General features: G+C 47.4%; 1 long non-coding RNA gene across 1 annotated transcript; it reads left to right on the forward strand.

Moving 5' to 3' along the window:
• On the forward strand, positions 1–26,276 carry LOC136631982 (uncharacterized). Its single transcript, XR_010793123.1, has 3 exons — positions 1–150; positions 525–569; positions 26,202–26,276. It is a non-coding gene; the product is annotated as an uncharacterized lncRNA (long non-coding RNA).
• The last annotated feature ends 1 nt before the right edge of the window (position 26,277 follows it).

The raw sequence follows: 26,277 nt of genomic DNA on the forward strand, positions 1-26,277 counted from the left end.
CAGAGGCCATGCATGAAAAAGGATCAGGTCCAATATGGCTGAGTGAGGTGCAATGTAAAGGATATGAGCGAACTCTACAGGATTGTTGGTCTAAACGTTGGAATAAAAGTGATTGTGTCCATAAGGAGGATGCAGGAGTCATATGTCTTGGTATGGGCAAGTCTTAATATGTCTTATTCTGAATGTATCATGTGAATAACGATGTATTAGATTTTGTCTTTATGGTCTGTCATTAATACTTTATAGATGATAAGTTGGCTTCTACAGATAATCAAGGAAAACATTATTATACATCTGATATATACTACACATAAATTATGGTCATAAGTTGTCATATATTCACACCTAAAAATGACCCATTAAGACTGGTCAAGCTCAGGGGGTCAAACTGAGGGGGTTGATCTCAATGTTACATAAAGAAGGATCAGAATTTAAAGAGGTTATTTGGGTCAATAACAAATGAATCTGCTGAATAGGAAATGTATTTGTACTTTGACAATTACTTCTAGTTCTGTCACTTACAGGTCCTGATGACAATTTTACTCCTACTGTCCTGACACCAACAGCAGGTAAGATTATGATGAGACAGTGACTAAGATACAATACCAAGTGATACTAAACATTATGGCACAAAAATGACTGGATGGTTATGTCAGGGAAATTCCGCATACAACACCAATCAGGCCCACCCCAATGCCCCGTTGCCGGCGGTAAAGAAGAAACAGCACACACAGGGGTCTGATATAGTTCCTCACACGGGGAAATAACTGCACACTTTATTACAGATTACATGGGGCTTTATACTCCTTGTCACGTCACTAGAAATGTGTAATGGTTCTTATTGGCCCAAATCCACCGAATAACCATATATGTGATGTCTGTAGTTCCGTCTGAGGCAGTGTTAGTCATATACAGTACGTAGTTTAACAGTTGTTATCTTGATATGGCGCTTCTGGGAAAACAGCCAAGCACGCGGCCTTCGTATCCGGTTCTGTATCATCTCTGAATTTCTGGACACATCTCTCTCAGCCTTGCAAAGCCTTGGCATATCTGATATGATTTTTAAGGCTACATATTAAGTTTTTTGCATTTTAGCATTGCATAGAACTTGCATACAGGTATAAAAGCATTAAAACATATGGCAATATATACATATACCCTCAAAAACCCCCCTAAAAACAATATGGCCGCCTTGCCCTTGCGTCAGGGTTTCCCTACTGCCCTTAAGGCCCTACTCCTAGGAGGGAGGGGGGTCCCTACCTCACTTCAGAAGGAGGCCATGGATTCCCTGGGCTCATTTTCCAGGCATCCGTATCCTCTATCTGTAAAAGTTAACACCCTGCAGAGTGTGCCCTCGCTGGAACCTATGGTCTTCTGCACTATCCCTGGGTAAATGGGAATTCCACTGACAATTCATCTTAGGAGACCGGGGCAGGCGTAGTACCAATAGATCTCTCCATTCTTTGGTAACGTACACTGGTTGGCATTATCGGAACTGGATCTTCATCTTTTTCAAACAAGGGAAATGTTAGTGTCACATTATCCAGTCCCTTACTCATACTCGTTTTGATCAAAGGGATAATACACATACAGGAAATCAGCATAACTAACAAAACAATGCCCAAGATTATATCAACTTGAATCAGGACTTTCTGCCATCTCTTCAGCCATGAAAAATACTGGTCCCAGGGATCTTCAATCCTTGAATTCCTTTTAAGTTCTTCTGACAGACTGGTTAATTTTTTAATAGCGACAGTCACTTTGCCTGTAGGTCCAGTGTTATCGGGAATGTAGGTGCAGCAAGTTTTACTAATCATCCTACATACTCCACCTTTTTCTGCTAAAATCATATCCAGGGCCATTCTATTTTAGAACGCCATGGATGCAGTAGGCCCTAGTTGGTCAGCTAACCCTTGTAAAGCATTCCTGGTGTAGTTTACCAACCTCTGCTGATTATAACGTAATGTAATTTATCCAGTCTACATTCTTGTTGGCAGGGACAATAGCAAATAAGGACTCAAAACCTGCTTTAACCTGATCTCTGGCCTTAAATTCATCTGGCACCCCGCTTGGCACTCCTATTGCATCTATGTATACATGTGGATCAAAGCTACCACCTGGAGAGTCAACTTGTCTCTTAGCACGATGCAGTGTTGTATTCTCACCCTCAGTGTAGCCTTCAAATTGCACATTTGATTGTATTAATTTATTCTGATCCCCGAGGGGGACTAGTGTACAGTAGTCAAAAGTGTATGTGGCTATGTGTGTGTTAGAGGAATTGTACCACAATGTCACTTCCCCTTCATATTCTCCGGACCAGGGGTTCTAGTTTCCATCCTTTCCTGCCGATGAATATGTGACAGCCACTTCCCTCCAGGTCCCCCACTCTGCCCATAGCATGTAAAGGAAATGCAGGATCATGAGTTCTGTGCTCCAGGACTCAGGGCCTTTTTGCAGTGCGAGGCATGGATCCAAGTGGGCTTTCCTTTGAGCTTGACTGCAGTTGGGGTGGTGAGCAACACCTGGTAAGGGACCTTCAAAACGGGTTTCTAGTCCTTCTCTCTCAAACTTTTTCACATATACCGTTCACCTGGTTTCAGATCATGACCTTCGTCTGTGATACCTGGGAGAGAAGCAGAGACTGCAGAATGTGTTACTGACAATTCCTTGTAGAGACCTCTGACAAAATTAACAAGAAAATCATTCCCCAAGCTCAGCTACTGTGGCATGTATCCTCCTGAAAAAAAAACTAATAGAAGGCACTCAATCCAAGATTTGCCCGTTTCCTTCATTGTCTTTTGTATCTACTTTCCCACTACTCTGTGGATGGTAGAGTGTGTGAAAGGCCTGGGATATACCCAAAGCAGACATGATTAGAGATGAGCGAACGTGCTCGGCCCCGCCCCTTTTTCGCCCGAGTACCGCGATTTTCGAGTACTTCCGTACTCGGGCGAAAAAATTCGGGGGGCGCCGTGGCGGCGCGGGGGGGTTGCGGTGGGGAGTGGGGGGGAGAGGGAGAGAGAGAGGGCTCCCCCCTGTTCCCCGCTGCTACCCCCCGGGGCCCCCCGAATCTTTACGCGCGAGTACAGAAGTACTCGAAAATGGCGGTACTCGGGTGCGTAAGTACTCATTACGAGTACGTTCGCTCATCTCTAGACATGATGTGTTGCGTTATTTCACCTGTGAAGTGTGTACCTTTGTTTGACTCAATCACTACATACGGTACCCTGTATCTGTAGATTACATCATTTATGAGCTTCTGTGTGGTTACCTGCTTATTAACCTTGGTAACAGGAAAAGACATCAACAACAAGCACATATCCATACTTCCCAACAAGTGGGAGCTGAATGTAGTCAATTTTCAATCCCTGAAATGGGTAGAGTTGCCCCGGCAAGTGTTATGTGGCAAATTTTACTTCTGCCCGGTTGCCTACGGCATAGATCATGCAAGATTGGACAAATGATGCAGCACCTACAGAGAACCCAGGAGCAACCCATCCTCGTTCAAGCACCGACATTATTGCTGCTTTGATAGGTGCGTCTTTCCATGCATCAGTTGGGCCATCATGGGGCACAGGGACCGTGGTAGGCAAGTTCTGTTGACTGTTCGCCGTACGCCAACCTGTTCTGTTGCTCCCTTTTTAGTCCATTTTTCCTTTTCTTCTTTGTTGACTTGTAACTGTAAAGTCCTTAACATATCAATGTCCAGGTTTTTATCAATATTCAAAGTTTTGTCAATGTCCAAAATTTAGTCAATGTCCAAAGTTTTTGTCAATGTCTTCTTTTCTTCCACGGCATGAGGGCCACTGCCTTTGCTATACTTTCCACGATGGCATTGCCTCTTGCTTCTCCAGTGTAGGAATTGGTGTGAGCTCTCCACTTTGTCAGGTAGTAGTAGGGCCTCCATGGGACTCTGCACCGCTGCATCATTCTTAATTGGTTGTAATAAACTTGAGCTATGCCAAATACATACCTGGGAATCAGTGTAAATGTTTGCCGTCTTACCTTCTGTCACTCTACTTGCCTCAGTGAGGGCCTTCAGTTCCGCTTCTTGTGCTGAGACATGCGGAGGCAGAGCTTCTGCTTTTAGGACATCTTGCTGTGTGACCACTGCATACTGCATATCCTGTATAGAGTCGTCAATCTTCACCCTGGTACCATCTACAAAAAACTCAAAATATGCATTGTTAACAGGGAGTTTCAGTAACATTTTAAAACTTAAATTTTCTTGTTGCATCAATGCTAGACAATCATGCTGATATTCTATTTCAAATAGATCAGAATCTTGTTGCAATACCTAGATCACCTATGCCTCCCCCTCCCCCCTTTGAACCAGGATACTCAATTGGAAGAAGAGTAGCCGTGTTCAAAGTAGTACAACATTGAAAAAAGATGCTATGAGGCACGAAGAGGGCTGGATCTGACAACACAGAGATTAAGTGCTTGGGTTTTATTTGTGTCCATATGCTCTGGATATCATGGGGGGGGGGGGTAGTCCAGAACCGTAACCTTGTTCCCCTCACAGAGGTCATGGACCATGCGGTAGGTGTCCACATGGACACCTCTTTGTGTCTTTTCTTGACTGGAAAGAAAGATGTTTGCTGGAGGACATATCTAGCGCTAAACCTCATTGGAACCAAATCTCCCACAAATCTCCAACATCCCTTGTGGGAAACTAAAGGGATACTGTTCGACCCAGGGCTATTTATCTTGGTTTCAAACATACCATCACAGGGGGTGCCTGATCCTGCCTGCAATGTCTCGTCAAATTTGAGAAGAAAAAAAACTTACTGGCTGCTCAATATTCTCACCCCTTCCTTTGTGGACAAGAGCGGGATGACCCATTACGTACTTTTACATCATCTAGCTCCACCCCTTCGATACTGGTCATTTGCGTGTTTCTTCATACTTTCATTTGAACGTTACAGTCTGCCCATCCACATCACAAACAAGCAAAATCTTATGCAGAGAGGGGAGGAACACTTTTATACCCAGTCAATACCTGCATCATACATTTTACATTCAGCACAGCCTGCACACAGGTCATTAACTCTCATCCATCCATGCGGTCAAGTTTGCCCCGTCACCCCCCCATTTGAAAGTGCACCAGTACATACAGATACACAGAATAAACTGTGAGATCAGTTGAAAAACATTGAGGTGAGTGCTATAATGTTATAAATAGAGATTAGCGAGCACCAAAATGCTCGGGTGCTCGTTGCTCGAGTCGAATTTTCCGCAATGCCCGAGAGCTCATTTTGAGTAACCAACACCATTGAAGTCAATGGGCGACTCGAGCATTTTTGAATGGGACCGATGCTCCGCATAGGTCATGACTTGTGAAACTCTGGAAAACCTCAGAAAGTCATGGAAACACCACAGAACTAGATAGGGATGGGCAGGGGCAGCATGCATGGCTGCATCTCAGGCTCTCAGGTTCCACTATTAAGCCAAAATGGGGGCAAGAGTCTGGCATCACCTCAACCCCCCTAACAATTTTTACTTCGGACAAACCCTCATTAGCAAGGCACACCTTAGCTAAGCACCACACTGCCTGCAACCAAGGGCAATCATTGCCAGCTGGTTACACCTCTGCCTCTTCTCCTGGGTTACATGCTGTCCAACCCCCTGCACGACCCTGCGTCCACAGCGCACACAAAAGTGTCCCTGCACAGCGTTCAGCTGCCCTCATGCCACACGCTTGCTTCATAGCCACACCACCCTCATGTCTATTTATAAGCGCGTACTGGATGAGGAGGAACCGGAGGCACACACTGCAGAGGGTTGGCAGTGCCAAGTAGCGACCCTCTTTAAAAGGGGCGGGGCGATAGCCCACAATGCTGTTGAGAATTGATGATAAATTGAGGTACGATCATCATTCCAATCCTGTGCCTCCTCCGTATCAAAATTGTCAGGAGCTGCAAACCTGGGCATAAAGGGGACACAGGTGCCAGCACTTCTACACATCTCCACAATGCAGCAATACTCTGTGTGGAAAGCTCGTGAGGGTCAGGATCGGTCCCAGCCTCCATCTTGTGTGACCCAAGGTGCCGCGAGTTGCATAGCAATGGGAAATCCATGTGTCCCCACACAATTCATTCTGTGTAGATGTTATATAGCTCAACACCGCAATGGAAAGTCTTTGAGTTCCTTGGGCTTGCCCATGCTGTCGGTGCACAAAGATGGTATTACACAAGAAGAAATCAGAGTGCCCAAACATGGCAGAGTTTCACCCCGCCAAGGACCTCAGACCGCATTTCTACCCTAGCCAGTCAGTGTATTTGTGCCAGACAGGGAAGTCTTTGTGCACTCACAGCATAGGTGAGCCAAAAGAACCCAAGGAAAGTATTAAACATGAAGCAAATACAGTGCCCAAACATGGCAGACTTTCACTCCGCCGAGGACCTCGGCCTCTGCCCACATCCTCAGCAATCATGGGCATAAAGCAGACTTCAATGCTAGTAAAGCTGTGAACGTCTCATTTAATTAGTTGCGGTAGCTTTCACTACTCCAAAGACTGGATTAACCAGGAAGAAGTTCCACAGGCCCAACCTGACGCAGTTGCATTTCCCCTAGGATATAGGCCTTGCCCACACCCTCAGCAATTGCGGGCATAATGCGGACTCCGATGCTAGTACAGCAGTGAACGTCTCATTAATGCAGTAACGCTCCTCTTCTTTGGCCCAAACCAGTGTCTCAGATAACTGTGGTAACATGAGAGAAAATACATGTTGCCCAGTGCTGATCCCCTGACCCCAAGCAGGAGGAGGAGGTGGCATTACAAGGCCAAGGAGCCATGACAAAGGCCCGCTATAGTCTGTGTGGGAAGTATGTGAGCGGGCCCTGGGTCAGGCTTGGTCCCAGCATACACCTTTTATTACCCAAGGTGCCGTGAGTTACATAGCAATGGGAAAATCCATGTGTCCACACACTATTCATTCTGTTTAGGTGTCGGATACCTCAATCGACACGGCAAGGGGAAAGCCATCTGCACTCTGCACCCTACCCAAGTCAGTCAGTGTATTTCTGCCAGACAGGTAAAACACCGCTATGGGAAGTCTTTGTGCACCCACAGCATAAACGAGCCAAAGGAACCCAAAGACAGTAATAAACCTGAAGAAATTACAGTTCCCAAACATCGCAGACTTTCACTCCGCCGAGGACATAGGCCTCTGCACACACCCTCAGCAATCGTGGGCATAGAGCGGGCTCCGATGCTAGTACAGCAGTGAAGTCTCATTAATGCAGTAACGCTCCTCTTCTTTGGCCCAAACCTGTGTCTCAGATAACTGTGGTAACACGAGAGAAAATACATGTTGCCCAGTGCTGATGCCATGACCCTAAGCAGGAGGAGGAGGTGGCATTACAAGGCCAATAAACCATGACCAGGACCCGCTATAGTCTGTGTGGGCAGTATGTGAGCAGGTCCTGGGTTAGGCTTGGTCCCAGCAAACACCTTGTGTGACCCAAGGGGCCCTGAGTTACATAGAAATGGAAAATTCATGCGTCCCCACACAGATAGCTCAACAATGCAAGGGGAAGTCTTTGAGTTCCTTGGGCTCGCCTATGCTGTCAGTGCACAAAGATGGTGTTACACAGGAAGAAATCAGAGTGCCCAACCATAGGAGAGTTTCACCCCGCCAAGGACCTTGGCCTCGGCTCACATTTCTGCCATAGTCAGTCAGTGTATTTGTGCCAGCTAGGTAAAACACAGCAAAGGGAAGACTTAGTGCACCCATAGTATAGACAGACCCCTGTAACATTCCTGTAGCAAAGGTATAGGCGGACCCCAGGAACATTACTGTAGCAGAAGTATAGGTAGATCCCAGTAACATTTCTGTCACAAAGGTATAGGTGGACCCCAGTAACATTTATGTAGCAGAAGTATAGGCAGACCCCTGTAACATTTCTGCAGTAAAAGTATAGGCAGACCCCAGTAACATTCCTGTAGTAAAAGTATAGATGGACCCCAGTAACATTTCTGTACCAAAGGTATAGGCGGACCCCAGTAACATTTCTGTAGTAAAAGTATAGGCAGACCCCAGTAACATATCTGTAGCAGAAGTATAGGCAGACCCCTGTAACATTTCTGTAGCAGAAGCATGGGCAGACCCCTGTAACATATCTGTAGCAGAAGTATAGGCAGACCCCTGTAACATTTCTGTAGCAGAAGTATAGGTAGACCCCCGTAACATTTCTGTAGTAAAAGTATAGGCAGACCCCAGTAACATTTCTGTAGCAAAGGTATAGGCGGACCCCAGTAACATTTCTGTAGTAAAAGTATAGACGGACCCCAGTAACATTTCTGTAGCAAGAGTACAGGCGAACCCCTGAAACATTGGTGTACCATGTGTAGGCGAAGGTCGGAAAAAATAGTTAGATAACAGTATAGGCGGGGCCAGAAAAATTGGTGTACCAAGAGTACAAGTGTACCCCTGAAAAATTGCTCATCCGCGAGGGCAGGTGAAACCCAGAAACATTTTTTAAAGATACAGCTCGCTGTTGCTTAATTTGTAAGAGAGCCTGGAGGCAGCCGTGTAAAAAAAAATAGTTTCTGTTTAAGTATCAATACTTTAGAAACTTTGAAAAATTGAAAAAAAAAATTATAAGCAGAGCCTTTTGGGCCGCAGAAAAATTTACAGTTCAGCGTGATGACATGCAGTTTTGGGAGGAGGAGTAAGAGGAGGAGGAGTAATAATATCTGAGAGTGATTGACAATGCTAATTCCCCCTTTTTTTTCCGGTGATACAGAATGCTTTTTTCTGCGGTTGCAGCGAAGAGAATCTTTAGGTTCCGCTGCTCTCTGCCGGTGGAGAAGAGAAGTCTGGGGAAATCCAGCTTTGCTCATCTTTATGAGTGTAAGCATGTCGGCACTGGCAGTTGACAGGCGGGTATGCTTATCCGTGATGATTCCCCCAGCTGCACTAAACACCATCTTTGACAAGATGCTAGCGGCAGGGCAGGCTAGCACCTCCAGGGCGTACAGCACAAGTTCGTGCCACGTGTCCAGCTTTTAAACCCAATAGTTGTATGGAGCAGAGGCATCACGGAGGACGGTGGTATGATCGGCTACGTACTCCCTCACCATCTTTTTACAGTGCTCCCTCCGACTCAGCCTTGACTGGGGAGTGATGACACAGTCTTGCTGGGGAGCCATAAAGCTGGCAAAGGCCTTGGAGAGTGTTCCCCTGCCTGATCCCCGCACCTCCCCTACTATTTGGCCCTCGGAACTGTGTCTTCTGCCACTAGCGCTGTCAGATGGGAAGTTTAGCATCACTTTTTACACCAGGGCCCTGTGGTATTGCATCACTCTCATACCCCTTTCCTCTTCGGGAATGAGAGTGGAAAGGTTCACCTTATACCGTGGGTCGAGAAGGGTGTACACCTAATAATCCGTGTTGGTCAGAATGCGTCTAACGCGAGGAACGCGAGTGTCATGAGACAGGCAGCCTAACATGAAGTCAGCCATGTGTGCCTGGGTACCAGTATGCAACACATCGCTGTCCCCACTAGGAAGATGACTTTCAGGATCCTCCTCCTCCTCTTCAGCCCATACTTGCTGAACAGATGACAGGCAAGCAGCATGGGTACCCTCTGCAGTGAGCCCAGCTGTCTCTTCCCCGTCCTACATCCCCTCCAAAACGCGCTGAGATATAGACATTAGGGTGCTCTGGCTATCAAGTGACATACTGTCATCCCCCGTCTCCTGTTTCAACCGCAAAGTGTCGGCCTCTATGCTTTAAAGCAAAATTCTCAGCAGGCAAAGCAGCGGGATGGTGACGCTAATGACTACCGCATCGCCGCTCACCATCTGGGTAGACTCCTCAAAGCTTCCGAGGACCTGGCAGATATCTGCCATCCAGGCCCACTCCTCAGTAAACAATTGGGGAGGTTGATTACCACTATACCGCCCTTGTTGGAGTTGGTATTGCCAATGTGGTTCCAATATGCAAAAACGGGTCCAAAAGAGAGCCTGGTAACTACAGGCCGGTAAGTCTCACTTCAATAATTGGAAAAATATTCTAGGGGTTACTGAGAGACGCCATCATAGTATACCTCAGGGAAAACAACGGTATAAGGGTGGGTTCACACGAGCGTGTTTTGGTGCGTACTTAGGTGCGTACATACATAGTAACATAGTTCGTAAGGCCGAATGAAGACAATGTCCATCTAGTCCAGCCTGTCTATCCTCCTGTGTTGTTGATCCAGAGGAAGGCAAAAAACCCCAAGAGCAGAAGCCAATTAGCCCTTTTGGGGAAAAAATTCCTTCCCGACTCCCTAATGGCAATCAGACTGTTCCCTGGATCAACCCCTAATAGTTCCTACCTGCCTGTAAACCCGGATTAACAATTAACCTAAGATTTATAGCCTATAATATCCTTCCTCTCCAGAAAGACATCAAGTCCCCTTTTAAACTCCTCTATGGATTTTGCCATCACCACTTCCTCAGGCAGAGAGTTCCACAGTCTAACTGCTCTTACAGTAAAGAACCCCTTTCTATGTTGGTGATGAAACCTGCTTTCCTCTAAACGTAACGGATGCCCTCTCTTTACCGTTGTAGTCCTGGGTGTAAACAGATCATGGGAGAGATCCTTGTATTGTCCCCTCATGTATTTACACATAGTTATTTGATCACCCCTTAACCGTCTTTTTTCTAGAGTAAAGAATCTCAATTTTGATAGCCTCTCTGGGTATTCCAGTCCCGTCATTCCATGTATTAGTTTAGTTGCTCTTATTTGAATCCCCTCCAGTACTGTAACATCTTTCCTAAGCACCGGTGACCAGAACTGTGCGCAGTATTCTATGTGGGGCCTTACTAGTGCCTTATATAATGGAAGGATTCATCCGCACCTAGGTACGAGCAAAAACACGTGTGAACACAGCTGCGTGCTTGTTATCAATGGAGCCATGGCTGCTGCTGGCGGCTCCATTGAAAACAATGCTCTGCCGGCACCCTGCATTCCTTTTCAGGGAAGGGCTTTACATATAAGCTCTTCCCTAATAAATAAACATTTTAGTGCAAAGCAAAGATTTTTTTTACAAAAACGTACCCCTCCGCCACTGCTGTGACCCCCGCGGGCATGAAGAACACATCATGCGGCAGATATTTCCTTCACCCCGCTAGTTAAAAGAATTCCCTGCTGCTACATCTGCCACATCTGTGGCAGATGCAGCAAAGGGAATTCTTCAATTTTCCACCACAGCTGTCACACATGACAGCTGCAGTAGAGAATCCTCCTGCCGGCATCCCATCTATGGCTTTTCAAGAAAGGGCTTCATAAGCCCATCCCTGAAAAGCCATTTAAAATAGTGCAAAAAGTTTTTTAAAATAATACTCATCTCCCTTCAGCTGCCGGGGCTCAGCTGCGACTTCTGGCGCTGTCCCCGACTTTGTAGTTCTGAGCTATCAGCAGCCGGGGATTTAACCCCTTAGTGACGAAGCCTGTTTGCGCCTTAGTGACGGAGCCAAATTTTGGAAATCTGACATGCGTAGTTCAACATAGAATAACTCCGTAAAGGTTTTGCATATCCAAATGATTCTGACATTGTTTTTTCACCACATGTTGTACTTCATTTTGGTTGTAAAAAGAGACCGATATAATTTGTGTATATATTCATTAAAAGTACCAATATTGGAAAAAGTTTGAAAAAATTGTCATTTTTTCACATTTTCAACTGTAATATCTCAAATATGTCCAAACATACTGTACAAATTTTTTGATAAGATATATATTTCCATCTGTTTACTTTATTCTGAATGCACATTTGAAAAACTTTTGTGTTTTTTTTAACCAATTAAATGACGTACAAATTTAACATTACTTTTCAGCGTTTTGAGGAACACTTTGCTTTCCTGCACCAAGCCAAGTTTGCAAAGGGTCATGAGTGTCACAATAATAGATACCCCCCCCCCAAATGACCTCATTTTAAAAACTACACCCCTTACTGTATTCACTGAGGGGTGACATGAGTATTTTTACGCTGATGTTTTTTTTCAGGAATTAATTCAATTTAGAGGAGAAAAAATAAAATTTCATGTTTTTGAAAATATGTCATTTTAAATACATATTTTTTTCCTATAGTGCCCATGAAAATGAGGATTTACACCACAAAATGGATACCCCCGTTTCTCCCGTGTTCAGAAATATACCCATTGTGGCCCTAATCTTATGTCTGGATGCACAACGGGGCCTAAAATGAAAGGAGTAGTCGGTGTCTTTCAGAACATAAATTTAGCTTGAAGGTGTTTTAGGCCCCATAGCACTTTTGTAGAGCTCTTGAGTGCCCAAAACCATAGAGAACCCCCACAAATGACCCCATTTTAAAAACTAGACCCCTTAACAAATTTATCTAGGGGTGTACTATGTATTTTGACCCCACAGTTTTTGAATGAATTCAAGAAAAGCAAAAGAAAAAAATTGTGATTTTCGTTTTTTTGTCAATTCTGTCAATTTAAAAACAGCTTTTTTTGTACAGCACACTCATGAATGAAGCCTAGCACCGCAAAATGAATACCCCCGTTTCTCCCGTGTTCAGAAATATACCCATTGTGGCCCTAATCTTATGTCTGGATGCACAACGGGGCCTAAAATGAAAGGAGTAGTCGGTGTCTTTCAGAACATAAATTTAGCTTGAAGGCGTTTTAGGCCCCATAGCACTTTTGTAGAGCTCTTGAGCGCCCAAAACCATAGAGAACCCCCACAAATGACCCCATTTTGAAAACTAGACCCCTTAACAAATTTATCTAGGGGTGTACTACCTATTTTGACCCCACAGTTTTTGAATGAATTCAAGTAAAGCAAAAGGAAAAAATTGTGATTTTCGTTTTTTTGTTAATTCTGTCAATTTAAAAACAGCTTTTTTTGTACAGCACACTCATGAATGAAGCCTTGCACCGCAAAATGGATACCCCTGTTTCTCCCGTGTTCAGAGACATACCCATTGTGGCCCCAATCTTATGTCTGGATGCACAACGGGGCCAAAAATGAAAGGAGTAGTCGGTGGTTTTCACAACATAAATTTTCCTTGAAGGCGTTTTAGGCCCCATAGCACATTTGTAGAGCTCTTGAGCAGCCAAAACCAAAGAGAACCCCCACAAGTGACCCCATTTTGAAAACTATACCTCTTAACGAATTTATCTAGGGGTGTACTGTGCATTTTGATCCCACAGTTTTTGAATGAATTCAAGCAAAGCAAAGGCGAAAACAATGTGATTTTTGTTTTTTTGGCAATTCTGTCATTTTAAAAACTGCTTTTTTGTACAGCACACACATGAATGAAGACTTGCACCCCAAAATGCATACCCCTGTTTGTCCCATGTTCAGAGACATACCCATTGTGGCCCTAATATTTTGTCTGGATGCACAATTGGGCCCAAAATGTAAGGAGTAGTCGGGGGCTTTCAGAACTGTAATTTAGCATGAAGGTGATTTAGGCCCCATTGCCCACTTGTAGAGCTCTTGAGCAGTCAAAACGACAGAGAACCCCAACAAATTATTTCATTTTGAAAACTAGACCCCTTAACGAATTTATCTAGGGGTGTACTGTGTATTTTTACCCAACAATTTTTGAATAAATCTAAGCAAAGCAGTAGGAAAAAATTACAATTTTAATTTTTTTGGCAGTTGTATCAATTTAAAAACTATTTTTTTTTGTACAGCACACATAGGAATGAAGACTTTCACCCCAAAATGGATACCCCTGTTTGTCCCGTGTTCAGAAACATACCCCTTGTGGCCCTAATCTACTTAATGGACACATGGCTAGGCCTATAATGGAAGGAGTACCCGTTGGATTTCAGGGTACAACGGAATAAATTCCAGGCCCCATTGCCCACTAAAAGAGCCATTGAGCGTCTAAAACGATAAAGAACCCCAAATGACAAATGACCCCATTTTAAAAACTAGACCCCTTAACAAATTCATCTAGGGGTGTACTGCGTATTTTGACCCCACAGTATTTGAATGAATCTAAGCAAAGCAGAAGGAAAAAATTATGATTTTCATTTTTTTTGACAATTTTGTACAGTGTACATAGGAATGAAGACTTTTACCCCAAAATGGATACCCCTGTTTGTCCCGTGTTCAAAAACATACCCATTGTGACCCTAATCTACTTAAAGGACACATGGCAAGGCCTGTAATGGAGGAAACACCTGTTAGATTGCAGGGCACAATTGAATACATTCCAAGCCCCATTGCCCACTTGTACGGAATAAAAATTGACACCTTAAAAAAAAAAACCCACCCCCCCCACACACACTCCATGCCCTTTTTGGCGTTCCCCAAATCTTAGATAAAAGTAATAATTAGAGATGAGCGAACGTATTCGTCCGAGCTTGATATTCGTGCGAATATTAGGGTGTTCGGGATGTTCGTTATTCGTAACGAACACCATGCGGTGTTCTGGTTACTTTCACTTCCTTCCCTGAGACGTTTGCGCGCTTTTCTGGCCAATTGAAAGACAGGGAAGGCATTACAACTTCCCCCTGCGTCGTTCAAGCCCTATACCACCCCCCTGCAGTGAGTGGCTGGGGAGATCAGGTGTCCGCCTAATATAAAAGTCGGCCCCTCCCGCGGCTCGCCTCAGATGCCTGGTGAGTTAGATGAGGGACAGTGCTGTTTGTACCGGAGCTGCTGTAGGGAAAGAATTGGTAGTTAGTGTAGGCTTCAAGACCCCCAAAGGTCCTTATTAGGGCCACTGATAGCTGTGTGTTGGCTGCTGTTAGCAGTGGCAATTTTTTTTTTTTCTCAAAATCGGCTCTGCAGAGTGTTGCACCCGGCATTAGGGACAGAAGTGTTGCATAGGCAGGGAGAGTGTTAGGAGTGAGTGTAGCCTTCAAGAACCTCAACGGTCCTTTCTAGGGCCATATTTAACCGTGTGCAGTACTGTGCTGGCTGCTGTTAGCTGTGCTGCATATTTTTTTTCTTCTCAAAATCGCCTCTGCAGAGCATTGCACCCTCCATTGATACTGCAGGGAAAGAATTGTGTAGGCAGGGCCACAACACAGTTATTATTCATTGAATATACGCAGTGCTGCCTTTTGGTGGAAAAAAACTGAAAATAATTGTATTTGTCCTGCCTCTGTCCGTCCTAAGGGCGGTGGACACGTGTCGGCTGCGTGTGCAACGTTTAAAAATCAGACGCACCCAGCTACGTTTTACTCCTGGCTTCGCCATTTGCTTTCCTTAATTGGGAAAAAAAATACCTGCTCTGCCACAGTTAATAACTCTGCTACCCTCACGTTCTGTGACACATTAGCAGGGACACAGCACAGTTATTAAACTTCTCATGTTCATTGAATATACGCAGTGCTGCCTTTTCGTGGAAAAAACTGAAAATAATTCTATTTGTCCTGCCTCTGTCCGTCCTAAGGGCGGTGGACACGTGTCGGCAGCGTGTGCAACGTTTAAAAATCAGACGCACCCAGCTACGGTTTACTGCTGGCTTCGCCATTTGCTTTCCTTAATTGGGAAAAAAAATACCTGCTCTGCCAGAGTTAATAACTCTGCTACCCTCACGTTCTGTGACACATTAGCAGGGACACAGCACAGTTATTAAACTTAGATTATTCATTCACTAGAGGCAGTGGGGCCTTTCGTTTTCAAAAAAGGGAAAAAATTATATTTGGCTGCAGTCTTGCGCCAATTTATTTCCTGCCTGTGAAATCAAATCACTGGTAATACAGCATGCTGAGGGGTAGGGGTAGGCCTAGAGGACGTGGACGCGGCCGAGGACGCGGAGGGCCAAGTCAGGGTGTGGGCACAGGCCGAGCTCCTGATCCCGGTGTGTCGCAGCCGACTGCTGCGCGATTAGGAGAGAGGCACGTTTCTGGCATCCCCACATTCATCGCCCAATTAATGGGTCCACGCGGGAGACGGTTATTAGAAAATGAGCAGTGTGAGCAGGTCCTGTCCTGGATGGCAGAAAGTGCTTCGAGCAACCTATCGTCAACACGCAGTTCTGCGCCGTCCACTGCTGCAAATCCGAATCCTCTGTCTGCTGCTCCTCCTTCCTCCCAGCCTCCTCACTCCACTACAATGACACCTGCTCAGGAGCGGGAACACTCCCAGGAACTGTTCTCGGGCCCCTGCTTAGATTGGGCAGCAGCGGTTCCTCTCCCACCAGAGGAGTTTATCGTCACTGATGCCCAACTATTCGAAAGTTCCCGGGGTCCGGGGGAAGAGGCTGGGGACTTACGCCAACTGTCTCAACAACTTTCTGTGGGTGAGGAGGACGATGACGATCAGACACAGTTGTCTTGCAGTGAGGTAGTAGTAAGGGCAGTAAGTCCGAGGGAGCAGCACACAGAGGATTCGGAGGAAGAGCAGCAGGACGATGAGGTGACTGACCCCACCTGGTGTGCAACGCTTACTCAGGAGGACAGGTCTTCAGAGGGGGAGTCAAGGGCATCAGCAGGGCAGGTTGCAAGAGGCAGTGCGGTGGCCAGGGGTAGAGGCAGGGCCAGACCGAATAATCCACCAAGTGTTTCCCAAAGCGCCCCCTCGCGCCATGCCACCCTGCAGAGACCGAGGTGCTCTAAGGTCTGGCAGTTTTTCACAGAGACGCCTGACGACCGACGAACAGTGGTGTGCAACCTTTGTTGCGGAAAGCTCAGCCGGGGAGCCAACACCAACAGCCTCACCACCACCACCATGCGCAGACATATGATGGCCAAGCACCCCACAAGGTGGGACGAAGGCCGTTCAGCGCCTCCGGTTTGCACCCCTGCCTCTCCCCCTGTGCCCCAACCTGCCACTGAGATGCAACCCCCCTCTCAGGACACAGGCACTACCGTCTCATGGCCTGCACCCACACCCTCATCTCCGCTGTCCTCGGCCCCATCCAGCAGTGTAGTTCAGCGCACCGTCCAGCCGTCGCTTGCGCAAGTGTTCGAGCGCAAGCGCAAGTACGCCGCCACGCACCCGCACGCTCAAACGTTAACCGTCCGCATAGCAAAATTCATCAGCCTTGAGATGCTGCCGTATAGGGTTGTGGAAACGGAGTCCTTCAAAAGTATCATGGAGGCGGCGGCCCCGCGCTACTCAGTTCCCAGTCGCCACTACTTTTCCCGATGTGCCGTCCCAGCCCTGCACGACCACGTATCCCGCAACATTGTACGCGCCCTCACCAACGCGGTTACTGCCACGGTCCACTTAACAACGGACACGTGGACAAGCACAGGCGGGCAGGGCCACTACATCTCCCTGACGGCACATTGGGTGAATTTAGTGGAGGCTGGGACCGAGTCAGAGCCTGGGACCGCTCACGTCCTACCCACCCCCAGAATTGCGGGCCCCAGCTCGGTGCTGGTATCTGCGGAGCTGTATGCTTCCTCCACTAAAGCACCCTCCTCCTCCTCCTCTGTCTCGCAATCAAGATGTGTTAGCAGCAGCATGTCGCCAGCAGTCGGTGTCGCGCGGTGTGGCAGCACAGCGGTGGGCAAGCGTCAGCAGGCCGTGCTGAAACTACTCAGCTTAGGCGATAAGAGGCACACGGCCCACGAACTGCTGCAGGGTCTGACACAGCAGACCGACCGCTGGCTTGCGCCGCTGAGCCTCCAACCGGGCATGGTCGTGTGTGACAACGGCCGTAACCTGGTGGCGGCTCTGCAGCTCGGCAGCCTCACGCACGTGCCATGCCTGGCCCACGTCTTTAATTTGGTGGTTCAGCGCTTTCTGAAAAGCTACCCACGCTTGTCAGACCTGCTCGTAAAGGCGCGCCGGCTCTGCGCACATTTCCGCAAGTCCCACACGGACGCTGCCACCCTGCGCACCCTGCAACATCACTTTAAGCTGCCAGTGCACCGACTGCTGTGCGACGTGCCCACACGGTGGAACTCTACGCTCCACATGTTGGCCAGGCTCTATGAACAACGTAGAGCTATAGTCGAATACCAACTCCAACATGTGCGGCGCAGTGGGAGTCAGCCTCCTCAATTCCTTTCAGAAGAGTGGGCCTGGTTGGCAGACATCTGCCATGTCCTTGGTAATTTTGAGGAGTCTACCCAGGTGGTGAGCGGCGATGCTACAATCATTAGCGTCACCATTCCTCTGCTATGCATCTTGAGAAATTCCCTGCAAACCATGAAGGCAGCTGCTTTGCGCTCGGAAACGGGGGCGGGGGAAGACAGTATGCCGCTGGATAGTCAGGGCACCCTCCTGTCTATTTCTCAGCGCGTACAGGAGGAGGAGGAGGAGCATGAGGAGGATGAGGAGGAGGGGGAAGAGACAGCTTGGCCCGCTGCTGACGGTACACCGGCTGATTGCCTGTCATCCTTTCAGCGTGTATGGCCTGAGGAGGAGGAGGAGGAGGATCCTGAAAGTGATCTTCCTAGTGAAGACAGCCATGTGTTGCGTACTGGTACCCTGGCACACATGGCTAACTTCATGTTAGGATGCCTTTCTCGTGACCCTCGCGTTGCACGCATTCTGGCCACAACGGATTACTGGGTGTACACACTGCTCGACCCACGCTATAAGGAGAACCTGCCCACTCTCATTCCCGAAGAGGAAAGGGGTTCGAGAGTGTTGCTATACCACAGGACCCTTGCGGACAAGCTGATGGTAAAATTCCCATCCGACAGCGCTAGTGGCAGAAGGCGCAGTACCGAGGGCAAGGTAGCAGGGGATGTGCGGAGATCGAGCAGCATGTACATCCCAGGCAGTGCAAAAGTCTTTAAGGGCCTGGCCAGCTTTATGGCTCCCCACCAAGACTGTGTCACCGCTCCCCAGTCAAGGCTGAGTCGGCGGGAGCACTGTAAAAGGATGGTGAGGGAGTACGTAGCCGATTGCACGACCATCCTCGGTGACGCCTCTGCCCCCTACAACTACTGGGTGTCGAAGCTGGACACGTGGCCTGAACTAGCGCTGTATGCCCTGGAGGTGCTTGCTTGTCCTGCGGCTAGCGTCTTGTCGGAGAGGGTGTTTAGTGCGGCTGGGGGAATCATCACAGATAAACGTAGCCGCTTGTCAACCGACATTGCCGACAGGCTAACACTCATCAAGATGAACAAAGGCTGGATTTCCCCAAACTTCTGTTCTCCACCAGCGGACAGCAGCGATACGTAAGCAATACGTAGGCTGCACCCGCGGATGGAAGCTACGTTCTCTCTCACCATCCAAAACGGGGACATTTCTGCTTCATCAATCTGTGTCTAATATTCCTCCTCCTCCTCCTGCTCCTCCTCCTGAAACCTCACGTAATCACGCTGAACGGGCAATTTTTCTTAGGGCCACAAGGCTCACTCAAATAATTTTTCTGAACAATTTTTATAAGTTTCAATGCGCTTAAAAGCGTTGGAACTTTAACTTGAACCAATTTTTCGTTACACTGGGCTGCCTCCAGGCCTAGTTACCACTTAAGCCACATTAACCAAAGCGATTCACCTGCCATCTTGGTTGGGCATGGCCAATTTTTACTGAGGTACATTAGTACTGTTGGTACACCAATTTTTTGGGGCCCTCACCTACAGTGTAATCATAGTAATTTCTATGTTCTTCGCCTGCACTCATGGTACAGAAAGGTGTGTGGGGTTGGCCTACACTTTAGCTACATAAATGTAACTTGTGCCTTGGCTATTCTAAGGCTACTGAAATGGAACTAAGACTGCGCTCCCACTATACTGCTGCTTCAGAATTGTTACTGGGGCCTGTCTTGAGTGCTACTATTGCTGACATGGAACGAAGACTGCGCTCCCGCTATACTGCTACTTCGGAATTGTTACTGGGGCCTGTCTTGAGTGCTACTATTGCTGACATGGAACGAAGACTGCGCTCCCGCTATACTGCTGCTTCGGAATTGTTACTGGGGCCTGTCTTGAGTGCTACTATTGCTGACATGGAACGAAGACTGCGCTCCCGCTATACTGCTGCTTCGGAATTGTTACTGGGGCCTGTCTTGAGTGCTACTATTGCTGACATGGAACGAAGACTGCGCTCCTCCTATAATGCTGCTACTGATATGTTAGTGGGGCCTGTCCTAATGCTACGGCTGAAATGTTACGAATTCTGGGCTCTGCCTATACCGCTGCTAATGGTATGTCTCTGGGGTGTGGAAACAGAGGCTTCCCAAAGACATGATGGCGGCGAGGCCATTTCCCACCGACGCGGTTACTGTTAAGGTGCATATAACCACGGACACGTGGAGAGGACACGTAGTGCCTCAAAAACATCCCCCTCCTCCTCCAACAGGGAAAACATTCTTGGCAAATGCCTTTGCATTGGTTCGTTTGGTGGCAGTCCAAGAATTTCACCTTTACCGACACTACAAGAGAGCCCCCACACCATCCCCCTGCCACGGCCCACTTAATCCTGGCCGCATTCCGAAAACCAACAAAATACAACCGTGCTACTAGGTCCGCAGTCACCACCACATTACCACCAACGCGGTTACTGTTAAGGTGCATATTACCAGTCTGACTGGGGCATGCAGACACCTTGACAGAATGAATAGTGTGTGGCACATAGGTTCCCCATTGCTATGCCCACGTGTGCAGCTCCTGATGGCGGTGGCACAGGATTCTATTTCTCATTGCTTCTGTACAGCATTGTGGGCTATCGCCCCGCCCCTTTTAAAGAGGGTCGCTGCCTAGCCGTGCCAACCCTCTGCAGTGTGTGCCTGCGGTTCCTCCTCATGGCAGACGCACTTCTAAATAGACATGAGTGTGGCGTGGCATGAGGGCAGCTGAAGGCTGCGCAGGGACACTTTGGTGTGCGCTGTGGGGGGGAGGGGGGCGGTTGGGCAGCATGTAACCCAGGAGAAGTGGCAGCGGAGTGTCATCCAGGCAGTGATTGTGCTTTGTTGTAGCTAGTGTGGTGCTTAGCAAAGGTATGCCATGCTAATGAGGGCTTTTCAGAAGTAAAAGTTTTTTTTGGGGGGGGGCCACTCTTGCCGGTATTGTGGCTTAATAGTGGGACCTGTGAACTTGAGATGCAGCCCAACATGTAGCCCCTCGCCTGCCCTATCCGTTGCTGTGTTGTTCCCATCACTTTCTTGAATTGCCCAGATTTTCACACATGAAAACCTTAGCGAGCATCGGCGAAATACAAAAATGTTCTGGTCGCCCATTGACTTCAATGGGGTTCGTTGTTCGAAACGAACCCTCGAACATCGCGGGAAGTTCGTTCCGAATAACGAACACCCGAACATTTTGGTGTTCGCTCATCTCTAGTAATAATGTGAACTGTGTAGTATTTCCGAAGACAGGGGTAATTACGGAGACTGGTTGGGATGGGTACATGGGGCAATAAAACTGGGTATCTCCCCTCCTCTCATGCTTTTTGGGGGTATTTAGTGGGTATGGTGTGTAAAAAGTGGCGCTCTGTGAGTCTCCGTAAGCTTGATGAGGTGCGGCGGTCTCACACAGAAGACGCTCAACAAGCTGCTCCTGGAACTGCAGGAAGGCAAGCGTTCCCGGGGCTTCTGGTAAAATGCGTATTACAGGTAGTGGTATGAATAACGCCGGGCTCATGTGGCCATATATGGAATCCTCTTGCGGAGGCCGGCAGCGGATCCCAGCTGTGAGCCGGCCGTGACCCTGCATACGGCCATGTAATATACTGCGCATAACTGCCTATTCACACAGGCGATCATGCGCAGTACTTTTTTTTTGTTTGTATTTCCCGCACCATCGCTTAGCGATGACATGGGTACCAGCAGCCCGTATACAAGGTAGTTGCGTATGGGCTGCGGGTATATCCGTGACCATGGAGCACAATGCGGCGGTAAAATAGAACCTGCTGCGTTCTCTTTTCTGCTAGTGGATTACGCAATTCCAACCCACTAAAGTGAGCGGAATTGTGTAATCCAATGCGATTGATCTGCGTATTACCGCGGATCAGAAGCATTCGGAATCCGTAATTCCTATCCGGTCATGTGAGACCGGCCAAAGGTAGATCGCTACCTTTTTATCACGTGACCGGCGACCGCTCAACAAGGTCACTGCTCCAAGCTCTCGGCGACCGTTAGTCGCTGGGAGCAAGGAGATTTTAACTTTCCTGGGCTTCCCGACTCCTGCGCATGTGTCCGGTGTTTTGCCGGCGGTCACATGTGCAGAATCCGGGAAAGTTCACGGAGGAAGATCGCGTCAGGGTGCAAATACGGAGGCCTCCGGTAAAAAGTTTCATCTCCTTTCAACGATCACATCGGTGAGGGGAGATGAAGCTTCACTTTTTTTTTACTCTTACGTGATCGACATTATCCATTGGATAATGGCGAACACGTGATCAGGAACCGCTCTCCGTGAAATCTCCAGGTTCTCGGCTAAGTTTTGTAGCCAGGAGCAGGGAAATTTTAAATTACCCTGGCAATCAACGGCTTTTGCACTGCGCCTGCCATTTTGGCGACTGGCGCATGCACAGAAGCTGGGGTAAGGTCCACGGATAAATCCGGGAGCCTTAGGTATGTCATTTCATCCTCCCTCACGGATATGATCCGTGGGGGGTGATGAGACATAAGCTTTTTTAACTTTTACTTTTTCAAACGTTTTTTACTTTTCATACTTTTTTTTTTAACTTTTGTACACTTTTTTTTTTACTTTAAATGATCACTGTTATCCATTGGATAACAGTAATCATCTCTACAGTGACATCCCTCTGCTCCTGGCTGCACATGGCAGCCAGGAGCAGAGGGATTTTAAATTTCCCGGGGCTCGAGCCTCTCTGTGCACGTGCCCGATGATTGACATCAGGCGCGCATGCGCAGACGGGGACTTCGGGTTCCGGGACATCGGGACATCGGGGAGGACCGAGGTGAGTATTTTCACCTCACCTCATGGATCGGATCCATGAGGGGAGGTGAAACTTGTACTTTTTAAAAACTTTTTCGCGATCGCTTCTATCCAATGGATAGCGGTGATTGCGGGCCCAGGGACTGCTCACCGCGGTACCCGGTAACACCTCCTGGTTCCTGGCTACCTTCAGGAGCCAGGAGCCAGGAGATTTTAAATTTGCCTGGGGCTCCCGGGCTTCTGCGCATGCGCGTGACGTCATCGTCTGGCGCGCATGCGCAGAAGACTGGCGGCGGGTTCGCGAGGACCAGATCTTCGGGGGTAGTGCGGAGAAGGTGGGTGAGTATTTTCAGCTGCCCTGATGAATCCGATCCATCAGGGCAGCTGAATCTTTAACTTTTGTCATCGTTTTATTTACTTTATTGCGATTGGCGCTATCCATTGGATAGCGCTGATCGCAGTGCCGGGGGGGGGGGGACTGCCTGCATCCTGGGATGACAGCTCCATGCTACCAGCAGGCAGGGATTTTTAAATCCCCAGCTGCTGATAGCTCAGCAGCGCTACAGAGTCGGGGACAGTGGCAGAAGTCCCTGCTGAGCCCCGGCAGCTGTCAGTGACTTTGCAGGGAAGGCCTTCATAAGCTCTTCCCTGAAAAGCCTTTTAAAATAGTAAAAAAAAAATACTCACCTGTCGGGGCTCAGCGTTGACTTCTGCCGCTGTCCCCGGCTCTGTAGCTCTCAGCTATCAGCAGATGGGGATTTAAAATCTCCACCTGCTAATAGCTCTAATTGTGATTAGCTGAAGTGCTTCAGCCAATCACAATCAGAGCTACAAGTAGGCAGGGATTTTATATCCCCGGCTGCTGATAGCTCAGCAGCGCTACAGAGCCAGGGACAGCGGCAGAAATCAACGCTGAGCCCCAGCAGCTGTCAATGGCTTTTCAGGGAAGGGCTTCATAAGCCCTTCCCTGAAAAGCCAATTAAAAGTAGTGTAAAAAAAAAATTACTTACCTGTCTGCCGCTGCTGTGTTCCCCGCAGAGGAATTTTGTAATTCTCTAACACAGCTGTCACACCTGTCAGCTGCGGTAGAGGATTCTGCTGCCGGCAATTGATTTCAGGGAAGGGCTTTGGATAGAAACCCGCCACTGAAGGGGTTAACTGGAGCAATCACTGCTAGTCAGCTGCAAAAGTAAACAAAATCTTGGGGTGCATTAAAAGAGGTATAGGGGCAAGGGACGAGAACATTATTCTTCCACTATAAAGGGCACTTGTCAGGCCACATGGAATATTGTGTACAGTTATGGACAAAGAAGGGCAACTAAATTAATAATTGGAGTGAGAGGACTGAAATACCCAGAGAGGCTATCAAAATTGGGATTATTTACCCTGGAAAAAAGACGGGTAAGGGGCGATCAAATAACTATGTATAAATACATGAGGGGACAATACAAGGATCTCTCCCATAGTCTGTTTATACCCAGGACTGCAACAGTAACAAGAGGGCATCCTCTACATCTAGAAGAAACCAGGTTTCATCACCAACACAAAAGGGGGTTCTTCACCGTAAGAGTAGTGAGACTGTGGAACTCTCTGTCTGAGGACGTAGTAATGGCAAAATCCGTACAGGGGTTTAAGAGGGGACTAAATGTCTTTCTTGAGTGCTATGATATTGCAGAATATAGACATTAGGTGACCAGTGGAATTATTGATCCAGGTCTTACAGTCAGGTAGGAACTATCAAATGTTGATCCAGGGATGATTCTGACTGCCATTAAGGAGTCGGGAAGTAATTTTCCCCCCAAATGGGCTAATTGGCTTTTGCCTCATTGTTTGTTTTTTTGCCTTCCTCTGGATAAACAAAGGGGGGTTGAAGCAGGCTGAACAAGATGGACATTGTCTTTATTCAGCCTAACATATTATGTGTTACATGTGCTGCAGAGACCTGTAGCACTATTGTCTTTAGCAGCACAGCTCCACAGGTTGTTGAGGGTTAATTGAGCAAGCTGGGTGTGGTGATCTCCTGCTAGCCAATCCCCTGGGTTTGAGCTCACATATAAACCCAGCTCATGTCATTGTCTATCTGGGTTCCGGAGTGAGCAGTCATGAATTCTATCTGTTGCAGCTTGCAGTGTGATCTGTGTCTTGCTGGTTCATGTCCGTTTGTACGTTTTTTTTTTCTCTGTCAGTTTTGTGTCAGATTGTTGTGTGACCTGTTATCTGTGTCCTGTCCTGTGTAGCTTGCTGTGTGAACTGTGTCTGGCTCTGCTGGACTCCTGGTTAGTGTAGGGACTAGCAGTATAACCAGGAGCCATGAAGAGGCCTGCTAGCTTCCATGTTTTGTACAAAATAACAACTAATACCTGGTATTTATATTCGGCTTATCATCTGTTACTAGTGGTTGCATTTTGGCTGCTGCATGCTGTGTTCTCTGCTCTGTGCATCCTGTTGTTCTGTCTCTGTTATGTGGCATGTGTATGTCTCCTGTTCTATGGCATGGTTTCTAGGATCAGCTAGGGCCCAGTTCAAAAAAAGGCTGGACTGCCCTTTTATTGGGGCAATGTCCCCACTTAGGTAGGGCCATGTCATCCTCCCTAGTAGCACAGGACAAGTTTGTCTGAAACAGTTATGCATCCTCTTTCTCATTTGGTTCACAACAGTGTGGGCCCCGTTCTTAGTTTGCCCACACGATCGTAACACTATGTTACTATTATGCACTTTTTTATTTTCTAGGGGATCTACTCTGCCTCCAAGGTAGTTTATGGTAGAGTTCACTTTAGCAGTAAAATATCCCAGGTGTTGATGGAGGGAGCCTCATAAAGTTATTATCTCTTTGATGAATGTCTCAGATACAGCATTTTTTGAAGATGGCATATTTCTAAGAGGTAATGCAGGTACAGATGGTAAAGAACCTGAAAGGACTTGCTAGTCAAGTTTAGGCCGTTGTTTCTCAGGGCTTTTGCTTGGAGCCACCACTGACTAGTGCAATGTCTGTATTGTTATGAGCTGGAAAGAGGGCCTGATGAGAAGACTAACCTCATGCTTCACTAAAGGAACCACTGCCACTAATAGGAGAACTGCTGGCAGATGCCAGGCCACGTAATTTTCTTCCACCTCATGCTGTAGACCGTGGGGCAGAAAAAGTCCATCAGTCGCTTGCGCTCCTTTTTAGCATCTCTCTTCAACATCATGGGGCATTTCACTAAGGGTCCCAAAAGAGGAAAGCAATAAGCAATAAGTCTAAGAGAGCTGCACTATATATTGCTATTGGAGGTCACCAGCACGAAGCTCAGTGCTCCACACTTTGGCAATTCACCCTATACATAGTTATCCTTTGTGTGAAACCTGTACACAGATAATTAAATATGATTAATCTGAACTGGATAATATGTGGAATATTAATTATATTAGATTGCTGTACATGATGTATAGATGTCATTATTTCAGTTCTGATTTTATTTCTATTTTCTTACAGCCCAGCGTCCAGCACTGCAATCTACTTCCACTGTCTCTAATGTGTTCCTTGTGATCTCCATTATTTCCCTGCCCCT

The sequence above is a fragment of the Eleutherodactylus coqui genome, chromosome 6 (genome assembly GCF_035609145.1).
Source record: "Eleutherodactylus coqui strain aEleCoq1 chromosome 6, aEleCoq1.hap1, whole genome shotgun sequence".
Lineage (NCBI taxonomy): Eukaryota > Metazoa > Chordata > Amphibia > Anura > Eleutherodactylidae > Eleutherodactylus > Eleutherodactylus coqui.